Genomic DNA, 21,411 nt, shown 5'->3' on the forward strand with positions numbered 1-21,411 from the left:
CGCCACCTAGGAAGCCCGGGACACTTTTTTAATAGAGAAGGACCTCGGCGTGGTAGCACACAGCCGTTCTAGCTTCCGTGGGAGGTTCAGAGCCCATGTCACCCACCTTTTTAAGGAACAATCTTGAGTCAGATGGTCCCTAAACAAATAACCCAGGTCAATGAGAGAGAGTATCAGCAGTGTCCCCCTAAAAAACAGATATGGGTTCCTTAGGAAGAGCACTCGTTGACATAAATCACAGCAAGGTCTTTTTTGATCCACCTCCTAGAGTAATGGAAATAAAAACAAAAATAAATAAGTGGGACCTAATGAAACTTAAAAGCCTTTGCAAAGCAAAGGAAACTATAAGCAAGACGAAAAGACAACCCTCAGAGTGGGAGAAAATATTTGCAAACGGATCAGCAAAGGATTAATCTCCAAAATATATAAACAGTTCATGCAGCTCAATGTTAAAAAAACAACCCAATCAAAAAGTGGGCAGAAGACCTAAATAGGCATTTCTCCAAAGAAGACATACAGATGGCCAAGAGGCACGTGAAGAGCTGCTTAATATCACTAATTATTAGAGAAATGCACATCAGAACTACAAGAGGTGTCACCTCACACCGGTTAGAATGGGCATCATCAGAAAATCTGCAAACAGTAAATGCTGGAGAGGGTGTGGAGAAAAGGGAACGCTCTTGCGCTGTTGGTGGGAATGTAAATGGATACAGCCACTATGGAGAACAGTATGGAGGTTCCTTGCAAAACTAAAAATAGAGTTACCAAAGATATGGGGTCCTAGCCCCAGGATCTCAGAATGTGACCTTATTTGGAGGCAAGGTTTTTACAGAGATAGTCAAATTACAGTGAGGTCATTAGGGAGGGCCCTGCTCCTTTAGGACTGGTGTCCTTATAAAAGGGCGACATCTGGACACAGATACAGACACACGGAGGGAAGACAATGTGAAGACACAGGAAAAAGGCGGCTGTCAGCAAGACAGGGAGTGAGGCCCAGAGCAGACCCTCACACCTTCAGGGGGAGCAGGGCACGGCCCACACCTTGATTTTGGACTTTCTCGCCTGCAGAACTGAGATAGTAAAGTTCTGTTTTTAAGCCCCCCTGTCTGTGGTGCTTTGTTACAGCAGCCCCAGCAAACGCATTCAGCTAGTGTTTGTCAGTTTATCATAAGTCAACTTTACGGAAGGTTTTACCATTCAGCATACTGGTCCAAGACCCCTTGCGGTTATGGTATGTAAACACTAGTGTGTAAAAGACTTTGCCCTCGCAGGGTCTTTGCCAGGTGGGGCCTTGGGTTGGGGCTTTGCTTTCCAACCATCAGGGCCCTCCCAGATAGGGCTGGCCCTCCGCTCAGTTCTGAGAACACACTTCAGCTTAGGTATGCAGCCTCTGGCCATCCTCTCTACAGTTTTCTATGAAAGTATTTCCCCAGACCCGTGGGTTCCCTCCTGTCTAAGAGCATCACCAGGTCTGTAAAGCAGGAAGCAGAGGGCAGGCCTCCCCACCCCGGGCTCTGCCTGAGGCTCGTGGAAGCCACAGTTCCGAGCTGGACTCTCTCACCACCTCTGGTCTCCCCCGCTGTCCTAATCACAGCTCACCTCTGACTCCCAGGCAGTGCTCTGGCTGGGCTGTCCAAACCCATAATTGTATACAACTCAACCAGGAGCTTTTTTAGAACAGCCACTAACTCAAGAATCTAAGATAAAATTTTATCTTATTCCAGGACCTTCAGAAACAGATCAGGAGTTGGGATGCATTGAGCGAGGTCATGTAGTCCCCTTCCCCACCCCAAATGTTGGCATGGTGTGTACGGGTGGAGAGGTTGATGGCCAAACAGGGTCTCGTCCTAGGGGCTGATGGGGGCAGTGCAAGACCCTCGACACAGCCCCACAGGCAGAGCCAGGCTGTGTGGGGGCTGCAGTGTGTAATCTGAAGATGTTTCTGAGCGAGATTCTAAACCCAAAACGGAATTCCCGAGGGAACAGCCAGATAAAGGAACTCAAAGAAGATGAGGAATCCCCCAGTCTGACCGGAGGGCAGAGATTAGATAAGGGGCCCGGTCCAGGGAAGGCCCTGAGCGTTGTGGAGAAATGAAGCCTCGGTGTGCAGAGGGTTGGTTGTAGGGTCGTGAGCAGGGGTGAGAGCGTTTCTTCCAAGGGCCACAGTGGCTCGCCAGAGGAGAGAGGAGGGAACTGTTGAGTCAAGGCAGGGAAAACCATGGAATCCATGCCAGGGACAGGGGTGCTTTGTTCTGTGAATGTGGCCAGAGGGGCGTGAGGGGGACTGTGGTAGCACCTGTGGGACCTGGGTCCCTGATGGGGCGGGGGGGAGGGTGGAATTAAGGGTGACGGGGGGCTTCTGTGGGTGATGATAGAGAGGATAAGGCTTTTGTGTCCTTCAGGTTTGGGGGCATGTGTTTGGGGTCACTGCTTTGAACAGCAAGTAGGCCTAGCCTGGGAGAGGGTGAGGGACAGGGTCTAGAGGTGCGCAGGGAGCAAAGCCCTGAAGCGTGACCTTGTGGGGACGCACATGAGGAATCGCTGCGTACATGACGGGGCTCCCGGTAGGGCTTCTTTCCAGCACCTTCCAGGGACAGGGCTGAGGGCGGCTGTGTTGTCGGGACCGTTTCTGGCTTTGACGCTGGTTTCCGTTGTCATCCTGGGGCGTCTCCTTGTCCCTGGGAGGACGTTAATTGCTTAGGTAACTCGAAGAGGCTCCGTCTTGTGTTTGTTTCGCCTTTAATGTTAGTTTCTAAAACTGTGATTCTTTCCCTCATGATGTCAACAGTCGTTTTCACCCTGCTTCCTAGACACTGCATGTATTATTACCATTTGCCGTGGGTCAATTTAGGGTTTTTTTTTGGGGGGGGTGGTTGGTGTGGGGCTTTACCTTGACCCCAAGCCTACCCCATTTTCTACAACCGTCTGATGCCCCTGGCAGGGCGGTTGGGACCCACAGGTTGTGGGGCCCTGGGGCCATGGTGCGCAGGTGGGCGGGGTCTGCGCTTTAGAGCACGCCTCTGCCCTTGGTTTCCACACACATTCTGCATATTCTGATGCGTTTCTGTCAGTGCCTGAAATGCACAAGATGGAAAGGTAGTGGTGGGGAGACAGGTGCTCTGGCCCCACGAAGAAGCATGTTGCTTGGGAGATAAGAAGTATGAGTTGTTTTGAGGATACTTTGGGTCTCTGTCTGGAGATCAAGGAAATAATTAGAGTTGATAAAGTGCAATAAAGGGCACACTGGGCTGTATTATCTTATGATGTGGAGAAACTACCACACAGCAGGGAGAGGATGAGCCAGGGCCTGAAAGAACGTGCGGACTCCGTGAAGGAGTAAGTAAGGTCGTCCTGGGAGAGAGCTCATTGGAAGCCATGGATTTTGTAGTCATCTGACCCTGGATCAAGGGTCAGCTCAGCGTCCTCATTTGAAAGCACTAACTGTACAGAATTAACATGAGCGTTAATGGAGATGTGTGTGAGCCATTAGCGTGGTACTTGGTATGTACAAGCATAATCGTAGCAAATAAGAAAACTGCATTATGTCACATACACCTGCTAGGATGACTTAATGAAAAACCAAAATGGGAACAGCACGTGTGGTGAGGATGTAGAGCGGCATAGCTGTCACACCCCGCTGAGGGGATGCACAGCAGCATAGGCGGTTTGGAGGACAGTTTGGCAGTTCTTATCATAAAGTTAAACACACGCTCCCAGGCCACCCAGCAGCCCTGCTTAGATATTTATATGAGGGAAATGGAAATTTATGTGCTCACAGAATTCACAGGACTTTATTTGTCTTTGCCCTAAACTGGAAACTCCTTGCCTGGCCCTCCTCTGGGGAGTGGGTGACCCAGCCGTGGGCACCTGTCCCTGGGAGGCAGCGGCTGGCGGTGGAGATGGCCCCACAGCACAGGGAGCTGCACACCTGGTAGATCCCAGGGCGTCCTGTGAGCGGAAGAAGCCAGGGTGAAAGGTCACATACTGCCTGATTCCGTCTATATGACATTCTAGAAAAGGCAGTGCTGTAGCTAAGGGTTGCCTGGGGGAGGGGGTGAAGGTGCATGGGGAGTTTTTTGGGTGGTGAACGGCTCTGTATCTTGCTTGTAGTGGTGGTTGCATGGCTGTGAGCAGTTGTCAGAACTCAGAGCTGTACATTAGACTGAATTTTACTGTGTTTTATACCTTACTTTATTTTTTAAAAATTTTTTTAAAGAATTTTTTTTTTTTTATTGGCTGTGTTGGGTCTTCATTGCTACGTGCAGGCTTTCTCTAGTTATGGTGAGCAGGGGCTGCTCTTCGTTGTGGAGCATGGGCTCTAGGTGGGGGCTTCAGTAGTTGTGGCACAGGGGCTCAGTAGTTGTGGCTTGTGGGCTGTAAAGCACAGGCTCAGTAGTTGCGGTGCACAGGCTTCGTTGCTCCGCATCATGTGCAATCTTCCCGGACCAGGGCTTGAACCCATGTCCCCTGCATTGGCAGGCGGATTCTTAACCACTGCGCCTGCAGGGAAGTCTTATACCTTACTTTAAAAATAGGAAAAGAAAAAAAAAAAATCTTGAGCCAAACCAAGAAAGTAAGAACGATCACGGTGTTTCCGGGGAACCTGCAGGAACTGAATTGAGCACTGAGGGGTCGGTAAGAAATAATTTCAAGTGGGTGGGGTGGGGTGGGGTCTGGCTGCAGGGGCATCGAAGGAGCATCTGTGCCTGATGGGATATAAAACGGTGAGTCCTCAGGACGGCCCGGGCAGTGGGTGGCAGGGTAGGGGTGGCGTTTTGTGTTGTGCAAGGATGGATAAGGGCCCAGCCTGTTTCTCCAGCAAGTGGTTGAGGCCTGAGCACATGTCTAGCAGAGGACCCACAGGGAGGCTCGAGGCTGTCGCTGACGTGGGCTCCCTTCCTTAGAGACAGGAAACTAAGCCGTGAAGTCACCGACTTTTGTTTTAGAAAAAATGCCAGGAACAGGAGTGAAAGCTTGGCCTCCTGAGACACTCTGCCTGACGTGGGGCCAGTGGCTGGTCTGCAGGATGACTTGCGCCAGGGACCCCGCTCTTGGCCTCAGGGCAGAAACGCTCAGCGGGAGCGGTGGAGCCTGAACTCCTCATTAGACGGGCAGCCTGGCCTCCTGCCGGGGTTCCTGTCCTGTCTCCCTCTGTGTACATCAGGTCAGGTTGCACATCGACAGACTTGTGGAGCCCTCTGTGTACATCAGGTCAGGTTGCACATCGACAGACTCGTGGAGCCCTCTGTGTACATCAGGTCAGGTTGCACATCGACAGACTCGTGGAGCCCGTTCTTGTCTCTCCCGTGGGAGCTCTCCTATTTTCTGTTCTGTGGCAGGTAAAGATTTTGGACCATTGGTCTCCACGTGGGTTGGATGAATGCTGTCTGCAGGGCTTGCCCGTCCACACAGAGCTGTGAGTCACTGGCGACAGAGGGCGTTTCTCAGCAGCGCCCCTGCCCCGCGCTGGCCACGTCTCCACAGCCAGCTGGGGATTTGTTTACTCTGACGTCAGATGTTTGAAGTGGGCGAAGGGGCAGCTTTCACGTGTCTGGCGAGGCTGCCGACGTTGCTTTCAGAGGAGACCAGGAGGAGCAGCTGAAATAGAGCTTTGCACGAAGCACCCTCTCTGCCCTGCAGGCTGTCAGCTCTGCTCTGTGGCTGCCCAGCCCTGGGGTGGCCACTGTCCAGCCCACACTTGGCCCCTGTGGACCTGCTGTTTTGTTTACCTTGGGAACCTTCTTTTCTCTTACTATCTGCTCTTCCCTCCACAGAAATGTGTGCTGTCACATGACTTCTTAAACTTGCACATGACCCCAAGTCCGTCTGTTGTTTTTCTCTTAACATATTTAGTGTTCCTTTCAGTTTATTTGAAGGGTCTCTGGACCCTCCGTGTGAGGCCAGGGTCAACCAGAGAATTTCCCCCAATTCCATGTCTTCATTTGATCCCTCCTTTGCGTTTCGGCCTGGTCTGAAGAAGAAAGACACTGTGAACTAGGCTCGTTTGGGACCAGATGTGCTCGACTTTTCTCTGTAGGGAAGGGACGGTTCTTTGCTCGTGTTTGGCCCTAGGGCTGCAGGCTGCACAGGACCACACACGGAGCCTGCAGGGACCCTCGGGTGTGCTGTGGCCTCAGGGTGCCAGGTTGCTCAGGGCCCTCTTGGTTCTGCCAAGGTGGGTGGCACCACTGAGCGTGGTGAGGCCTGTGTAGGGGGAGAGCGGCCTGTCGTGGAGCAGGGCCAGCTGAGCACTGGTCCGTGCAGAGGGAAACACAGAGAAGTGTCTGCCCCACCTCCTCCAGGCTGGCCGCCTCTGGCCACGTTGGCCCTGCTCTCGCTAAATCCCTTTCTCACTGGGGACCTTCGGAACTGAGATGCCTCTGGGGAACTGGAATCCTGGGGGCCCCGCCAGCTTTCCCAGACCCCTGGCCAAGCCCTGTTTGCCAGAGTTTGCTCCCAGCCTAGAGGAGTTGGCGGGCAGGCCTTCCATTTTTGCCTTTTGACATGGAATGACACTGGGGGTTTTGAGGGGCTGGGCAGGGAGGCAGTGCTGTCAATCCAGGAGCCGCCCCACCCAGCTCCTCCCTCCCTGGCTCCCGGGCAAGGGTCCCAGTCTCTGTCCCCTCGTCAGACCGTCCCCTCATCAGACCATCCCCTCTTTTTCCCCGGGAGGACCACTGCCATCTGCTAGCAGTCCTTCCTCACATCCTCCCTCGTATGACTTCTCCAACCCATCTCCGTGTCACCGCGCAACGATACCACCACTAGTACTGAGATTTTACTTGATACTGATGGTGGTATCTTTCGTAAACAGTGCTAGTGTTATGGAACGTGTAGTATGTGTCTCTGGTAACATTAGTATCAGTACTAGTGGTATGGAACACGTAGTAGGTGTCAGGCTTTATACCAAGAGCCTGCAGAGATCCTGTGCAGTGATCATTCACTGCTGTCCCCAGGGAGGGCACACGTGTGCCCAGGATCACACACCACCTGGGGTGTGGTGATCCTCTTGAGGGCAGGGCCTGATGGTGTACAATTATCTCTTCATCTCTCCCTCCTGGGAAAGGACCTGGCCTATAGTAAACATTCAAAAATATGTGTTTAATGAATAAATTGTTTATATCAGAGATGGCTTCTAAAACAGAAAAGCGCACGCTCTCTCTCCCTCTCTCTTTTTAAGCCCTCCTGATGCACCAGCTACCTCAGCTCCTTCTTAATATTTTCCAAGGGGGATAATATTCAAAATGCAGGCTGCTACTCAAGCTGTGTGGATGGCACTGGTTTAGCTCCACGCAGAATCCTTTGCCTGAACTGCCCTGGCATGTCTTACCCCCGAGGTGTCTGTGGGCAGCAGTCATGCACAGGCAGCTTCCCGATGCCATGGACCATTGTTGTGGATTTCCTGCGTGGCTTCATCCTGCAGCCCTGTCTCATTTGCTGCTGCCCAGCCCACCGCCCTGGAGCTGGCGGTTTGTGACTTCCCACAACCCTGTGGATCGGTGGACAGTTCTTTGCGGGGCTCCCTGAGGCTCGCGGGCATCCCCAGTCACATGACAGCTGAGTTGTCTGGCTTGTCCAAGACGGCCCCACCCATGTGTCCCGCAGCCTTGCTGGCTGTTGTCTGGGGCATCTCGGCTCTCCAGGGGCCTCGGCCAGCTTCCTTACATGTGGGGGCCTCAGGGCCGCATTCTGAGGAGCTCACACCCAATCAGCTACAGCAAGTCACAGGGCCCAGTCCGGGGTCCAGGCGGCTTGGGGCCACGCACTGGATCCGGCTCCCTGGGGAGGAGCAGCGAAAAAATGCAGCCACTTTGATCCACCACCACCCGTGACTCCAGGTCCATTTTGTTCATGACAGGTTTTAGGATTTTCCACCAGAAATCCAGTCTGTCTTGGGGGGGAAATGAATTGGGAGATTGGGATTGCCATATATACATTACTAATAAGAAAAAAAATACAAAATTGTACACTCTAAATATATGCAGTTTATTGTCTGTTAACTGTATCTTAATAAAAGTTCTTAAAAAAAAAAAGAGAAATCCAGTCTGTCTTAAGGTACTTAGGACAAAAGAATGTCTGGTCTGAACTGGGTTCTTACCTGTTCGTGTCCTGTTCACCTTGGGCAGGTTCCAAGGTAATTTAATTAATTTATTTATTTTTATTTATTGGCTGTGTTGGGTCTTCGTTGCTGTGAACAGGCTTTCTATAGTTGCGGTGAGCGGGGGCTACTCTTCCTTGCAGTGCATGGGCTTCTCATTGTGGTGGCTTCTCTTGTGGAGCATGGGCTCTAGGTGACCGGGCTTCAGTACTCGTGGCACATGGGCTCAATAGTTGTGGCTCGCGGGCTCTAAAGTGCAGGCTCAGTAGTTGTGGCGCACGGGCTTAGCTGCTCCGAGGCACATGGGACCTTCCCAGACCAGGGCTCCAACCCGTGTCCCCTGCATTGGCAGGTGGAATCTTAACCACTGCACCACCAGGAAAGTCCCTCTAATTATATTTTAATTCCTGTTCCTGTTACTTCTTTTATTTCTGTCTCTGGGAAGCTCAGAGTGAAAATTCAGATTTGCTTCATTTCCTCAATCTTGATGTTCCATTTCTTTTGTGTTTCTATTTAGATCTTTTGTTTTAAGCTATCCAGTCCCTTTTGGAAGAGCTTGGGGTATAAACATCTGGTGAGGCTCGCTGGCAGAATTTCTTTAGAAACAAATCCTGGGGCTCCCAGGTGCTGGGTTTTGCTGGTGGGACTCAGGATTGGAGTGCTGCTGTACAGGCCTGCGTGCACATGAATGAGAGTGAGTTTGCACGTCTGCTCGACTCACACTCTGCTGTGTTTCACACCCAAGTGAGGCCGGCCAGCTTTCTAGTGAGTTCTTTCTGGCGCTTAATTCATCTGGTCCAACACATCCTCAAGGTGTTACATCTACTGTGTTCAAAGTGTTTCGCATTTACTTTCTCGAATCCTCTCAAAATCCGGCATTCTGGATACATGCTACTGAGAATTAGGAAGATAGATAATTTATTAAGTTCTGGAACCTGGATTTGAATCTTGTTCTGTCTAGTTTCAAAGCCAGCGGACACGTGAATCTTTGGGCTGCGGAGAGGAAAGTAATGGTAAACTGGCTCTTAGAAACTCAACATTTAAAAATGCCTCTGTCCGAAGAGGTTGTTAAATTCTCAGACTTTACCATGCATGAGTGGTGAGAGGCAAACAGTGCTTAGAACAAACTCCGTGGGGTTGGCATATCTTGGTGGTGATCCCTGAGTTCTACAGATACGGTGAGTCTGCCGTGGATAGACGTCTCATGACTGGTTATTCGTGACTGTGGGATCTTGGGTAATTCCGGTGATTTTGTGTGCTTTACTCTGCTTTACAATGGAGTGCCTTAAACTTCTAAGGCTGTGGTGTGGGGCAGAGGGGCTGACTTTTTATTGAGAACCTACTGTGTGTCAGAGTTGGCTAGCATCCTCATCACACGTTGTGTCACTTAACTCTTGCAGCCTCACGATGGGTCGCAGTCACGATCCCTACTGCGTGAGCTCCAGAGCAGGAATTGGAATTTGCCTGCAAAGCCAAATCACCTTCACCCCAACTTTCCCCTGATGATTAAACAAGATAATGTGTGTGGGCAGGAAAAGCAGCCTTGGAAAACAAATATTGGTATAAGATCATACTTTTCTGAAGTTGAATAAGGGGAGAGAAGGAGTGGCTGCCCCCAGTTAACTATCTGACCAGCTGGCCACGTCAGGCAGCTGAGCTGGGCTTAGTTCTTCTCGCTTCCCAGGAGGGCAGGAGGCCATCAGTCCCACATGTGACCCTGGTGCCCTCACTGCCTGCCCATTTGCTATGCGCTCTTGATTCGGTCTCTTTGGTACTCAGTTTTCTCGTCGTTTAAATGGGACATTAATACTGCCCCTCAAGGATGCCGTGAAGAGTGACTGAAATCCGTGCACACAGCTGCTCTAGGACGCCCACACACAGGGAGCTCTCAGTGAACATCATTCGTGGAGGTGGCGGCACTGTCGTCGAGATTCCCACCCCCTCTGTCGAGTCAGGGATGGGCCTGGTGGAACGATGGGCTTTGGTCTCTGCATGTAGTCACCAGGGAACGCTTGGGAAGGTCCAGCTGCCCCTTAGTTTAATAGGTCAATGCCAGCCGTGGCCACAGCACACGAGATCAGTTTGGTCTTTTGTTGGCGAGTTTCTTGGAAAAAAAACACTCGGTAGGGAAAGAGCTGGACACAGAAGAGCAGAGCCCCTCAACAGGCCTGTTGGGGCAGAGTCCGGCAGTGCCAACAGCAGCTCTCTCGTGGCCCGTCTCCAGTTCCAGGGCAGGGGAGACCTCTGCGGGTTCTAGAACAGTGCCTCGACCGCACACCGTAAAAGCAGGGCTAGGCTGACACCTGTTTCTAGACCTTGGACAGCTTTTGTAGCCTCAGGCCAGAGGTGAGCCTGATGCCTTAATGATATGATGTATTGCGTAGGTTTGAAATTCCAACCTAAATACGCCTGTGTTAAAATTTATTATTCATGAAGGTAACTTTAAAATGACAGAAAGTTTGAGAAGTGAGGACAACACTCAACATTCACCACTCTCAACACAACCATTTTTATTTTAGTGCATTTCTCTCCAGGATACGGATACTTTTTATTTTATAGTGTGTTTCATTGTGTACATAAAATTTTGTCTCCTGCTTTTTCATTTAATGAATTATATCCATTTTGCATATGGCTGTGTGGTCTTTATAATTCTTAATGGTTGCATAATAGTCTTTTGAGGGGCTGTGACATAATTTAACCCACATCCTTTTGGTGAATATTTTACATTTCTTCTTTTTTTCTTTCATAGACAGTGCTGCAACATCCATGCTTAAAATTTGTTCCTTACTTTGGGTTAGTTCATGAGGATAAATTCACAGAAATGAGATTTATCAGCTTAAAGGTTCCATGTCTTTCCAGTTTGTAGTATGTGGTGCCAGATAGCTTTCCGGTCAAGTTCAACTAATTTACACGCTATCCTTTCGCTTTTAAATAAGATAGTGAGACGTCTGTAGCCCATATTGTCATAGCACATACTAGGAGACTGTGGAAGATGTCCCAGGCAGAGGATGGACGTGTAACTAAGTGTTCCAGAGGTGAAGAACCAAGCAGCCTGTCCCTGACTGGGCCCGTGCACCTTGGCCCAGCGCAGGACACAAGAGGGAGGGGCTCCTCTGCAAACAGCACCCCTGGAACCTGCTGGCGGTCAGTGCCTGTCGGGACTGGCTTCTCTGATCCTGGGGGCTGGTCTTTCTCTACAGAGTCCTGCTCCAGGTCACTCATGTTAGGGGCTGGATGTGAATGGTCCACCTGGCTTCCGTAAACTGATCTAAATAACCTTGTAGGAAAAGAGCTTGGAGCTGTGGAAAAACCAGCATTTTGGAACAGGCTCAAGTGGAATGCAGGCTCCGGTGGTACCACATCAAGCCCCTTTCCCAGGTGTCACTTATCTGTGAAATGGGCTAACGGTGAATGAGTGTTCATGTCATTTTGCATGAATTCATTGTGAAAGAGGAATTTGTAATTAATAAAGACCTTATGAGAAAACTAGATTTAGGACAACCCTTCTAGAGGGTTTGGGTGATATTCACATGGCAAGTAGCCACGGAACTCTAAATCAAGAGAATGTTAATGAGAACATGGAAATTTTAAGTCAATAAAGATGCTGAGCAGTTCCCATTTACTGTTGCTCATTTGCTAGAAACTTCAGAAAATGTCTCCCCACCGTCTCACTGAGACGCTCACAAGGTTATTTCTTTGGTTGCAGATAATGTGTGTCCTTTGAGAGGTGCCTTCTACTTGGTGTTTCTGGTCCTGTAGCCACATTCACTAGTTTTCTTTAAAAAAAATCCATGTGGTCACCTTCATTTTACCTGCTGACCTTGACATGAATTATCAGATATTCTTCAAACGCCTCCTCCTTTTGCCTTCAGATTGCTTGGCCTTGGCCTGGCCTGGCTTTGGCCGTGGGCATGTGCTGGGCACTCTGTCCTCTCCTCTCCCAGGGCAGCTCTGTGAAAGCTCCCTTCTTCCCCTCCTGCCCCGCATCTTCCCTTTGCCCCACGTCCAGGTCTCTCTGATTCTGATTGTCTCAGAACTGAAACTCTTTCCCTGAGGACAGGGGGTAGCCTCAGTGGGGGTGGGGGTCCCTGTGTGCACCTTGGTGGGTGGTTGTGTGCTCCTGTGCGGCATCTGTCAGTGAGTGATAGGCCCTCCCATTCACCCTGTTCCTGGGCTGCACTGCTAGGAATTTCTGATTCTGATGATTTGTGATTAGAGAAGGGGAAAAAAACTTAATTACAAGTTTTCCATTTCATTTCTATCCCTGGAGCCCTTTGCATATCATTCTAGGACCCACTTTTCCCCTGGAGACGCTCTTCAAAACAGACTCAAGATCTGGTGCCCATGGAGGGTCTCACCCATCCCTCCCTGGAGCCATGTCTGACTCAGGTCATTAGGGAGCTGAGCAGGGCAGGGACCCGTGGGGTGCGGACCCGAGGCCCAGTGGAGGGGACGTAGTGCGAGCTGGCAGCCCCTACTGGTGACGTGGTGGTGTTGCAGCCGGTTCTGTGAGCCCCACCTACACCTGGGAGCCCAAGCAGGTTGGGAAGCGGCTTTGCCAGAGCATTGACACTGAGGTCAGGGTGCTGCCGCCAGGCCAAGCATGGAGGGGTCCTGGAGGTGATGGGGATGCAGGAAGGGGTGGCGTAGGCGTGGCATCTGGAGGTGGAGGGGAGTGCGTGGTGGTGGGAGGCTGCTGAGGACGCCCCCGCCCCTCCCTGCAGCACTGCTCAGCGCCTGGCTGAGCAGCTGCATGCTAACCTCTCTCCTGCCACTTTTTTCCTCATCTGTTGGGAATTATTATTTTTCAACATTAAAAAACAACTGACTTTTACGTAAGTCATGGGGGAAAGAATTTTCTAAAATACATTGGGTTTTTTTGTTTTTTTGTAAGAAGACATTTTCTAGTCAAGTTTGCTGAAATTCATCATTTCTCTAAACTAAGAGAAACTGCTTCAACCCCAGAACAAGAAGAGGGGCAGTAGTTAAGAAGGGGCTTTGTCCGAGACTCCTAACAGGAAGAAAGAGGACCTGTGTGCTCTCGCTCCATGATCCGCTTTGGGACCAAGAGTGATCTTGCATCATAAACTCTTGGGAGGAGTAAGGAATGTTAATAGCCCTCCTTGTGCCCACCCCCGCCCCTGGGCCACCTGCTGCTCTACCGTGAGCGCAGGGGTTGAGGATGGATTGGTTGCTCTTGAAAGAAGATTGTGGCGTAAAATAGGTTGCCTCCGGGTGTGTGTCTCATTACAAAACTGGCTTTAAAATCAGGAACTGCTGACTCACATCTTAGTTCCCTGAAGGGAGAGGATGTAGAGAGGGCTTAACGTTGCCATTAAAAATGGACAGACACTCTGGAAATACATGGTTGGTAGGTGCTGGCTTAGCAGTGTTTAATAGGATCATTTTCCTTTTATGCAAACAAGATCTATGTGCACATTTTATTTTTACAGCAGTTTTAGATTTACAGAAAAAATGAGAACATAATGCAGAGTTCCCATGCACCCCGTAACCAGTTTCCCTTATTATTAAAGAACCAATATTGATAATGTTATTATTAACTCAGTTCCTACTTTATTCGGATTTCCTGAGTTTCTCCCTAATGTCCTTTTTCTGATCCAATAGCCTGTCCAGGTATCACATTTCATTTGGTCATCCTATCTCTTTAGCCTCCTTTGGGCTGTGACAGTTTCCCCCCCTTCCTTGTGTTGATGACCTTGACAGTTCTGAGGATGCTGGTCAGGGATTTTGTAGTATGTCCCTCATCTGTCAGATGTTTTCCTCATGATGAGATTGGAGTTACGGGTTTGGAGAGGTTAGACCACAGAGATAACAAATGCGTACATTTTAACAAGTCTAAGAATGAACTAGTTGTGGGGCGGAAAGAAGGAAGTTGAGTAGTCGGAGTAGGATAATTAAAAGAGGGGTGAAGAATGGGCCTTCCAAACGGAAGGTGGCAGGTTAAATTTTCTCAGTAATGGGACTCCATGTCTCACTAACAGAATGCCTTGCAGTTCAGTGGGGCCCTGCCGGTTACATCACTTCAGTGGGTGGGATAGACACGTCTGTAAGTTTCCATTTCACGTCTTGGGAAACTGAGCCCCAGGAGGCACCCTGGGCAGCCCCAGGTGATGGAGATGGGCCGGGACCCACCTGCCCGCAGCATGTTTCCAGACCGCGCCTGCTGTGCTTCAGGTATCGAGCTGCTAGGCCGAGCAGGCTGCATCACTGACTGACATTTCATCCGTAGGGCCTCAGGGATTCAAACGGGAAGATTTTCACTAAATTAAGGCAATCGATGGACCATGTGTGATGGTCCGTGTGTGATGGAGTGAGCGTGCAGGGTGATACACTAGGCTTGTTGGAAAAGTTGCATAGCAGGGGATTCGCCGCGGTGTTATAGCTGTTACATAGCAGGGGATTCGCCGCGGTATCATAGCTCATGATTTTAGTACAAGCGATTGTTACAGCTCCCCAGTATGGCACAGCCCCCCCACCCCACCCCTGGTGTCCCTCACAGCCTGCTTTTCTCTGAAGGTACCCGGTAAAGGTGATGACCTTTATCGTAACAGATGTCTTATTTGTGAGCACGTGATTCTGTATGAAGCAGTCTGTGACTTTGAACCCACAGTAGAAACTTGACCCCCCCTCCCGTTTTAGCAACGTTGAGTTTCATGGACCAAGTTGGAGTAAGGAGTTTGAAAATTTTAAGTACATCACTGAAGCCAGTGGTTCTTAACTCTGTGCATTAGAGCTGCCTGGGAAGCGTCTAGAAAACACCCACGGCTGGACCCACACCTGGGGGCTGTGATGAAGCGGGGCAGGGCGGGACCAGGCCTCCTTCCCGGCTCTTGCACCTCACAGGCCCTGATTCTTTAACCTTCACCCTGTTGACTCTCAGTTGGTAAAGGTTGGGACTCTGGCGGGAGGTGGCTGTTGGAAGCTCACCTGAGCTGCTCCGGCTCCTGCAGCTTGTTCTTCCAACTCTACCAGCCGGGGATGAAACTGGCCGGGGCAGGACTCATTGCTGCCCCATGCAGGACGTGTGTTCAGAAGCGGTGGGGTGCCTGGGCCCAGCACTGCCCCTTCCTCTTCCAGTGGTGACGGTAGGGAAGAGAGCATTCTTCCTCTTACACCAAGTTAGCATTCCAACGAGCCTCTTATTTAGAAGCAGAAACCGCCCTCTTGTATAAATGCAGAGGTGTCGGTGTTTGCAGACTACAGGCTTCTGGTTTTAGGAGACGCCTAGCTTAGCCGAGGGGGCCTCCTCGCAGGCGCTCCAGCCTTCCTTCCTCTGGACCCTTTCCCAGCGAGTTAAAACTGCCTCTGTCACTGTCAGTGGGTTACACACCCTAGGTAGAAAGTAGAGGCTTCGATAATGTCACGTTGTGTCAGAGGCTTCCTCACCCTCTGGTGAGAGGACCTTGGGGACCCCCACCCTGAAGAGTTGGAAACAAGGAGTCGTCTCTGGGGTTCCGCTGTGGTCACTTCAGAGGGAGGGTGGTGGGGGTGGGGGTCTAGGTCTTCAGCGGGAAACTGAATCCACTCTTTAAAATGTGCTTTCAAGCAAAGCAGTTATTAGTTTCCAGTGTCTTAGCTTGGCAGTGTGCTCTTAAGAGATGGGCTGTGGAAATAGAAATTATCACATCTTTTGAATACATTGGGCAACCTGGCTTTTTTTTCCCCCCAAACTAGAAGGTTGCTGTACGGATCAGCCGTGGGGGTGGTAATTTCTGAACAGTCATTAAATAACAGTGAAAAGTAGACAGTTGATGAGAAAGAAATCAAGTAGTCATTCACATGGTATTTTTGGTAACTTGATCTGCCTCTGAGCAGACGGTCGTCAGCCGAAGGAACTGAACGGTGACAAAATGTATTTCTGTAAGTGGAGCGTGAAAACAACCTGTTCATTTTCTTTTTTCCTCCCCAGCGATATTTTTACCTTTGCTAACAATATAACATTAGGCATTTAAACTTTATGAAGGCAGCCTTTGACGGTTTAGCTGTGTACATTTATCCTTTGTTATCTAGTTTGATGTGTGTGGGCATGTTTATTTTGGTGGTGGTGCGTAACTCAACCACGTTACCATAGGCAGGAACTGTCTCTGTATTGGGAGGTGGATAAGAGGTCAGCGTGAGGTGGAAACACATTTTTACGGCACAGACTTGCCCATGTGAATAGCCGTCGGGGTACAGTGGTGTTCTGTCTGCCTGTGGAGTATTCTGGCCTCCTCTCTGCCACTGTCCTTGGCATCGGTAAATGTGGTGGTTTTAGAATAGGTTCCCCTCCTCTCAGAAGGGGGGGTCAAGGCCCCTCCTCTGGAGGGGGGGCTGGACTGGCGAGTGATTTCCAGGACTGGGCCTGGGGTCCTCCCCTCTCCCTCGACGACGCGCCTTCCCCGCCCCACTTCTCCCTCGCAGGTCACTTACTGCGGGAGGCCAGCGGCCGTGCGTGAGTCCCTGGTGAAGAACTGGGCCTCCAGCCAGCAGCCCTGGAGGGGCCCGTCCTGGAAGCGTCCTGGGCCCCACCGGACCTTCAGATGGTGGCCGCCCCGGCTGATGTGCTGGCTCACGAGGGACCGTGGGCCAGAACCAGCCAGATGCTTGACCCTCTGAAACTGTGCAAGAGATTAGCATTTTTTGGTTTAAGGTACTCGGTTTTGAGGGGGTTTGTTTGGCAGCCGTTGGGAACATAAGAAGCCACTGGCCTTTCTGCTTCTCTCCTCATCTGGGACGTGAGGGTTGGCCTTGTGCCATTAACAAGTAGGCGGCCGTCTGCCGAGCCTCAGGGGCTGCCCTGCCAGCTGGCTGTGCCCCCTGCTCCCCACATCCACCTCCCAACCTCCGTCCAAGCCCCCGTCCCTCTTGGCACCCCCCCATCCCCAAGACAGATACTCTGTCTCTGGCAAAAAACCAAGCCCACGTGCTATTTATTTCCGCTTATTTTGAAAGAGAGAGATCACATTGGGAATAGAGTGGAGAAATTTAATAACTAAACCTGCATTTACACTTAATTTTCATAACTATCCAATAAACCAACCTCTTGGATTTGCTGTTTCTGAAAATAATGTCGTGTTAAAAGTCGCTGCTCCTTTACCTGTTTAGAAATAGGATGGATTTTGGCTGCGGTACTCTTTAATTATGGTGGATAAATAGACATTCCTCGGTCGTTTATTTTCATTCGATTTCACTCATGGCCTGATTTAATTCCACGTGTGCTTCAGGTAATAGACTGCTTCTGTTGTACGCATCTGTAAGAATAATGCATACCTTGAACTTTTGGACTGAAAACTAACCAAATTCAAATATCTAATAATAATAACTCTCAGCTAGGTGAGTTAGTGCGTAAGAGGACAGGAATTAGCATTTGCAGTGTCTGGCCCAAATACCATCTAACAAGAGAGAGCGTCTCAGTGCCCTAGTTGAGGCTTTCTGGGTCTTTCTTGGGGCTGCATGTGGATGTAGCCAAGGCTGTGGTCCAAACGGTGAAGTCAAGCGGGGGTGGCCGCGTCCTCTCAGTCTGGTGGGCAGAGAATCCTAGTTCTCGGGTTGCCTTTCCTGACAGAATTCAGTTTTCACTGAGAACCACCTAGCCCGCCCTGGTCTGCATTTGTCTACAGCATCTTCTGTGTGGGGATGAGTCGTTGCATATTCCGTGTCAACATCCCTTTGAGGGCAGGAGAAGCAGAGCAGAGATGGGTCTGCATCCTGGGAAATAAAAGCAGACTTACGGATCAGATCACAGGCTTTGAATTCTCTGCAGCTTTGACCCAGCATCAAACCACATCATTACTCGTCTAATCTCAGCAGTTTATGCTTGTCACTAAAAAGAGGACCTGTCTGTCCCTGTGTCATTTTCTCTTAACACGGAGAAAACAAACAGATCGGTTGTGGTGTATCCTGGATACCAGCAGATACTGGGCCAGGGAGCCTCTCCATACATTTGTATTTGGTGCATTTCCATTTTTAAATGGAGCCTCCACTGGTGTCAGTTAGCCTTATAATGTATGTAAATGTGTTGGAGAGGGATGGTTGTAATGAAAAGCTGCCACAGCAAAGTGGAAGAAGCTGGTAAAATCAATCTGAGTAAATAGGGTGAGGATTTTTTTCGTCTGCACTTATTCTTGAGCAGTTACCCTAAGACCACCGCCACGCTTGGTGCTGTGGGTACAAAATAAATGTACCGGAGCCCTCTGCCTTGAAAGCACCTGCAATGCTTTTAGATACTGACCATTAGTGGATTATAGGCAGCACATGTGATTAAGTGTTCTCGAGTGGCTGGGGACGCCTAGGGGACCCCCAGGCACTCAGCCCCGCACCCCCACCTTTGAGAAGGCAGGCCGCTTACTCTGACCGACCCCTGTGGTCACCGGCAAAGCCATGGCCAGCACCTGAGGCTCCAGCTCCCAGGCCAGGGCTCATCCCATCATGTCGTGTGTCCTGCTTGTCCCTGAAATGCTGGCCTCTCCTGCCACCCTGGATCTTGTCCTCCCTCAGGTCATCCTCCCACCCCCCAGGTGTTCCAGAGCTCCAGTCGCCTGTCCCCATCATTTTTCCTCCTCTTGGTGTCTTTCGGTAACCCCAGCATTTCCAGAACAGACCGGTCTTTCCTTCCGGGAGCCTCCCCTCCCCCAACAACTTCCCCGTTTTTCCTGTGGGTGACTGTCACCCCCTGCCAGCTGTGCCACCCCTGCCCTGGCTGCCTCGCCCTGCGGGCCTCCTGGCCTCTCTCCTGTCCCCTCCATCTCTCCCTCACCATGGCCAGAGCGATGTTTCCAGAACACGCGTCTCGAGTCTCCAGATGTCTCGCCACTTCCATGGCTTCCTCTCCTCCCTGTCATCCTGTTTCGTCCTGTCTGTCGTGGGGTCCGGTCTGGACTCTCAGCTGACGAGCAGCAGCCCGGGTGCGGGCCGTGCTGTCCCACGGGGGTGTCCCCGGCGCCCTCGGCCCTTCCCTAAGGTCTGGTGGAGGCGCGGGGTGGCGACAGCAGAGCGGGTGTGACCGGCGTGCGGTCGTGCGGGCACCGTCTCAGCCGGTGGATCTGGTGGGCCCGGCCGCACTAGAGGAATTGAGAGTGACCTGACGTGTTCTGAGAGGAGTGGGAAATGCACTGTTTTGCTCTAGTTTTGGCTGTCTTGGTGGTGGAGGGGAGCTGTCTTCTCCAAGGGCAGGGCACTGGGAGGATTGAGACCCTGGGCTCCGGCACTGAATTCCCCGGAGCTCGACTCTGGCCTTACTGTGTGCTCTGTGTGACTCAGTGTTTGGTGCCTCAGTTTGCTCATCTGTAGAATGGGGCAGTACTAGCGCCGTCAGGAGGATGAATGCACAGGCAGGGTCTAGAATGTGGCTGGGCACTTGTAAGTGCCCTGTGAGTGTTAGACAGTGGCCGAGGTACTCCTCCTCCTCCCCCTCCTCCTTCATTCCCCTCCCTCCTTCTCCCTCCTCCTGCTCCTCCATCACCTCCTCCTCCTCCTCCTCCCCCTCTCTCCTCCATCCCCCTCCCTCCTCCTTCTCTTCCATCACCCCCTCCTCCTCCTTTTCTCCCTCCGCCTCCCCCTCCTTCTCCATCCTCCTCCCTCCTTTTCCCTCTCCCCCTTCTCCCCTTCCCCCTCCTCCCCCACCTTCTCTCCCTCCTCCTCTAGGAGCAGGTAGTGAACATGGTGATTTGCGCGTGTTGACTTGGAGTCCAGAACAAAATAGTCCTTTGTGGATGACTCCCTAGAAACGTATTCTTGGATTTTTATGACATTGTGAAAATCAGGTTCTTGTGACTTGGTTCAGTCTGCGCCCTGGGCTGCCCATCCTGATTCATAAGGGGCCAGTTCAAGCGGCTTGCCTGCTGTGTCACCTGGACAATTTGCATAACCTTTCTGATCTTTTGTGTCCCCATTGTAAGATAAGGGTTATAAAATGGCAGGCTTGTGGCCAGGATGTAAAGTATCTTTGTACAGTGGCTGATGTGTAGTAGGCATTCGTAAATGACACTTAGCATCCTGTCGCCTGCTGGGACTTCGTGGTGCCTTCCTTACACAGCAGGTCCCCCTCTTCAGCCTTATTTTCTGGTCGATTCATTGCTCATTGCCCCGGGTCGTGGGGTGGAGATAGGTTAGGGAGTGTTACATATGGACCAGTCAATCTTGTTTGTGGGAAGAAGGAGACATTTATTTTCTAAGAAAACACTGATGGTTGACTTACAGATGTTGATTTGGTGAACATTACAATGTGGTGGCCCCACCAGCAACGTTCGATTTTTGTTGTTGTTGTTGTTCACTTTTGATTTTATTCAAGTACAAGGTTAAATGGTATGATCCATTAGCCAGTGTGTGTAGTAGGCCAGATGCCTGCCGGGGGAAAAAGTTATTAGCCACAATATGTTACAAGCAAGCAACAAAATAAAAATTAATAAGCTTAATTGAAAGTATACCCAGTGTGACTCTGGTAACTTCATTACTTGCTGGATGTAGTACTTGCACGTTTCCTTATATTGTGACGGCAGAGAGGAGGTCTGATTCTCTCACTCCCTTGCAGTTGCCAAGATTGCCTCAAAATCTTTGCCAGTAGTAAATTGAAAGTTTATAATCATGTCATCTCAAAAGCCAAATTACAAATACCCTTCAAAGAAATTTTTTTTGCAGCAAAAAGTATTTAAATTGGGCTACAGATGCATTTTATACATTTGTTACAGTGTGGGCTGGGATCTTCAAAAGTCATAGCACTAGGGGCACTTGAAAGCCTGAGAGGGCCTTGTGACAGGGGGGTGGGGCTAGGGCGTTCCTGACCTGCACACTGTGTCTACAGGAGGTCATCCTCCTAGTGGCCCCCGCCCATCATCCCCATGGTGGCCTTGATGAGATAAACCAGCTTCACTGCACCTCAGAAGCAACTGAAGGAAAACCTGGCCTCCAGAGGAGGAGGAGGCTTAGGCTGTTTCTCTTTGATTACTCTACCTTTTGAGTGAAAATGCAGATTATTGGCAGAGCAAGTTGCGTTAGGGAAAAAAAATGTCTGATTTGGCCCAGCCCCTGAGAATTACCCTTCCTGCAGATCTCACTTTATATTGTTGAGAGCCAAAATGTCTCCAGTGGTCATGCAGCCCATGCTGGTTGGAGAAATGCTAGTTGAACAAATCCGAGCAGAACTGGTTAGATTTCCCCTGAGGGAGGATTTAAGGCTGCCAACATCCTAATAGCATCTGCTAGGGAAATGGCCAGTTGACAATGCTTGGCCCACAGACGTCCGTGCGGGAAAATGACTAGCCATGAGGTATTTCTGATTTGGGTTATACACAGGAACCTTTCTTATTGTATTCACA

At 50.6% G+C, this 21,411-nt stretch overlaps 1 protein-coding gene across 2 annotated transcripts in view; it reads left to right on the forward strand.

Annotated features, from left to right (window-relative positions):
- GALNT2 (polypeptide N-acetylgalactosaminyltransferase 2) overlaps positions 1–21,411 on the forward strand; it is a 176,674-nt gene that overhangs the window by 71,478 nt on the left and 83,785 nt on the right. The window lies entirely within an intron of this gene.

This window comes from Hippopotamus amphibius, chromosome 5, assembly GCF_030028045.1.
Source record: "Hippopotamus amphibius kiboko isolate mHipAmp2 chromosome 5, mHipAmp2.hap2, whole genome shotgun sequence".
NCBI lineage: Eukaryota > Metazoa > Chordata > Mammalia > Artiodactyla > Hippopotamidae > Hippopotamus > Hippopotamus amphibius.